This window comes from Gavialis gangeticus, unplaced genomic scaffold, assembly GCF_001723915.1.
Source record: "Gavialis gangeticus isolate Ggan-Ray unplaced genomic scaffold, GavGan_comp1, whole genome shotgun sequence".
Classification (NCBI taxonomy): Eukaryota; Metazoa; Chordata; order Crocodylia; family Gavialidae; genus Gavialis; species Gavialis gangeticus.
This window is the reverse complement of record NW_017729009.1, coordinates 1,621,630-1,625,888: the sequence shown is the minus strand read 5'-3', so window position 1 is coordinate 1,625,888 and position 4,259 is coordinate 1,621,630.

The following is a 4,259-nucleotide window of genomic DNA, read 5'->3' as shown; positions in this document are numbered from 1 at the left end:
TCATTGTGGCAATATAGATTTCTATGAGTGTCCACTGCACTGTTGGATATTGCACTACAGTTGAGATTGCATTTTGTGGCTAGATGATATTTTCTTCTATATCAGGAGGTCACAGCTTGGAACTGCTTGAGATTTACTGGTAAAAAGACCAGAGAAACCTAGTGAATGAAAGGACTTATGTGCTCTTTCCTTTAGCAATCTGGAGACTTCATGGACTGGTAGGTAACATTCTGAACCTTCTGGAGTAGATCAAAGCCAGATGACAACTTTTCTCAACCAAAAGTCAATTTTTAGCAAGTTACAGTGATTTTTACAGTGTTCTATATCTTTGAAATACAGGCAAATTATTGCTGGCATATAAAAAAAATCCAGCAAAACTCCATCACCCAATTCAGCATACAGAGGTAAGATAGTATGATGAATTATTGTGCAAAAGGGTTGCACAATCAAGGCTAAACAACACATATGAAAATACTGTTACACTGGAATAAAAAGAGCTTCTTCATGGAGCACACCAATGTGGCAAATAAAATATTGTATAACTAATGCTTTATGAGAGAAAGATCCAGAGACAGAGAGCAGAACCTTACCTAATGTGACACACATATCAACAAGTGAGAAGATACAGCAGCAGCAACCAAATCACTTTGTCAAGCCAAAGTAGTATCTGGTACAAAAGGTTTAGAAACAAAATTCATGAGTCAGAAAGGAAAAGAGAGAAGAGAGATATCCTAACTTTGATTTAAACTACACTGTAAATCGGAGTAATTTCACTGCAGTCAATGGAGATACACTGAAATAAAACGTGTGTGTGTGTGTGTGTGTTGGGGAGGAGGAGATGGTATCAGACCCAGAGAGAGAGTAGTGTGGGTGTGATGAGGAGAGGGGATTGTATGGAGGGGGATTGAGTGTGTGTGCTGGGGGGGAGGGGATGAGGGGGGAGAATCTGACCCAAAGAAAGCAAGCGTTCCAGACCTGGTCTCTGTACAAAGAACTACTACATTCCCCTTCCTAGCCTTGGGTTGGCTTAGGATAGGATCAACATGTCAACACCTCTTTAGCATTCCCACTCCATAGCACTGCCTTTATCTTGAATCCTTTATGACCTAATAGGATCAGGAGCTGATGGGGACCTTTCCCTGGTCTTAGATTGATGCTAATGCCTGACTGAATCTTACTTCGGCCTTTCTGACCCAGTCAGAGACCACTGCTCACTGATCTCTCCCCAGGCCTCTCTATGTCTAAGGAGAGACCTTCAGTATGCTAACTGATGGCTGCAATCTGGTCACTGCCTAATTCTTTCCTTGATACCTCTCTGCCAGCATTTCCCTTTTAACTTTTCTTTTTTTTATTTCTGTTAAAATTCTGCCTATTCCTTCCCTGTTTTTTGACTGTCTCCATCTTTCAAGTAACTGTAATACTTTGTCTAAAGAGCCGGTGACATTCCTGGAGAGTGTAAGCCTTTGTCTATCCCCAGAATAGGTATTGAACAAACGATGGACTCCCCAGTGGGTCTCCACCCTGACCTCAGAGGCAGGAGAGGCCCTTGGTCCATTTAGTTCTGGCCGAGTCTGTCCCATTCAGGACACAAGCTACAGCCACCAACTCATTTCACATAGTTGCCACCAAGTGTTGACAAATGGTAACAACTACTGAACTGGGCCAGATTTGTAATGAGCTAGTGGGGAAAGACTCTGTATCCCATTAGTTGTATCCCTCTGCGTCCTTCAGGCATCCGGTCCCCCTCCTTTGCTTCTTTTAATTTAGATAATTGGTCTCAATGTCCTGTTTAGCTTGTATTTTCTCTGCCTTTGTTCCCTCTTTGGTATAGTTTCCTCCCCTGCTGGCTCTCTGCTTCCTTGTCCAAAGAGCTGCTTTGTCACCATTTTTCATACTTTGTTTTCCTCTTACATCTGTTGATCGGCTCAGACACCCATAATTCTATTTAATAAATGATGGGCTGTGGGGGAAGGGGGGAAGGGTAGAGAAGTGTCTAAGAATAATCAGACAAGGTCAAACTTAGAATAAGCACCTCAAATTATGGTGCCCCACTAGCAATGCTGTAGTTAAAGCTCTGAGTCATTTCCATTTGCAAATTCTTTTTTTCATAAGTAATTGAGATTTAATAATATGCTTAATGAATGGTAATTAAAAACAAATTGCAATTAAAACATTATTTAATGAGGTTTAACAGTGATGTGATAGATATGTATCTATCACCCTGCTCAACTTCAGTAAATATTTTCTTAATAACAAACTGGCATTTAATTAACATAGAAAAATTGTTGCTGTTAAATCTAAATTAAATTAAAATATACTTAGGGCATTTACCCACTTAATAGTATATGTTAATGAAAAATATTTAAAAGGGTTTTTTTTTTCTTTTTAAGAAAGGATAATGGTTACAAGAATTAAATAAAAGCTACTTAACAGATTGTAAAATACCAAGGGATCTTCTATCCAGACACATAACATTTCATTGATTTAAACTTCCCTGACCCACTAATTCTGTATTGTGGTACATGTCAATGAATCAATGAATGAACAACAATGATGGAATTTTAGGCTTTAGATATAAAAAACATGAATGGTTTGGATATCCATACTTAAAATTTCTGCAGCACCTCTAATACCTACCTGTCTATCTGTGTGATTTTATGATGCCATTATCATTAATTTATGAGTACCTGCCAAATATTTAAAAATAGATGTAAAATGAATCTTTCTCTTTCTTCCTAGAGAAATAGAGCTTGAATAGTTTATAAGGTTTTGGTTGCTTTGGGATGGAGGAGTTTTTAGAAATCCTATCAGGAAAGCTAAGTCAAGTAAATGAGGTTTGCCTTTTGTTCTGAACAAGAGGAAGTTCACAATCATTATTTTCTGCAAAAGTGATTTAAATAGCTTAGATCCTGATCCTGTGACTCCAGTTAGAAGAAAAATAGAATGAAAAATACATTTCAGGCAATATAGAATTTTTCATATTCAAAATGTTCCGCTTTTTTGACAAATTGTTGGAAGCAAGAGGTTTGCATTACAATTTGAATCAACGGGAATGGAAATGAAAAACACTAGGAGGGGAGTTTCTCATTTTACTCTTCTCTTGCCACCTTTATTCCTCTATTTCCTAGTGGGAAAATGTTGGAAAAGAACAAAACCCAAAACATTGTATTTTTGGTTCCTGTGACTTGAATCAGGATATCTTTTTGCTCCTGCTCTTTTTATACAGCACCTAGCATAACTGAGTCCTGGTCCACAACTTGAGCGTCTATGCTGGAGTAGTACAAATAAAATAACAAACAACAGGAAATAAAAATTCATTCGGTCATACATTTGAATTTTACATGGGAAAGAATTCCTGTTTTTTACCATCTCCAGTAAGAACTCTACCAGCAGCACTCTATACTATGAAAACTAATCTATAATACTATACTATACTATAATAATACACATACACACACAGAACCCAGGCAACCAGGGCACGGCAGGACTACTGACATTCATAAAGCCAATAAGGACGATGCCTGTATCTTGCACAACTCCCCATTCTGTGTGATAATGGAGAGTGGGCACTATGCTCCTGAGTTCCCTGATTTTGTCATTGGCAATGTCATCACCCCCCACAATCCTTGTTGGCAGCCCAGTCTACCCCCTCCTGTCCTGGCTCATGAGCAGGGATCCAGGTTTTCTGTTTCCCATGGGAAAATGGGAAAAAAATGTGGATTTTCCCTTTTAACTGGAAAAAAACACAGATTTTTTCATTTTAATGGAGAAACATACAGATTTTCCACTTTTGATAAGAGCTCTCTGCAGGCTGGCAGAGTTCCAGCCTGCAAGGGGCTGGGTGAAGCAGGAGGAAGGGGGTTAGGCAGGGGGCTCCATGTACATGTGCATGCTCACACATGCACATGGCCACCAGGCAGCCTGGAAAGCAACTCCCACAGGTAGGTCTGGTGTGGGGTGGGGGGCAATTAAAGCCCTCATAGGGAGGTAGGGAGGGAGTTGGGCAGGGCTGGGGTTGGGGCTGCTGCCTAGCTGGGGCGGTGTCTGGAGCTTGGGGCCTGGGGCTAGAATGCACAGCTGCAGGGCCCAGGTGGGGACCATGATGGAGATGTGGGCGGCTTGTCCAGGGGATGGGGAGGGAGCTGGCTCCTCACCATTGCATGCTCTTTTGGGGGGCACATGCTCCCCAGATCTGTGCGCAGGCAGGCTGCCCACTATGGGCACAGGGGTCCCCACCCTGCTGCCTTTCCCTGGGGCCT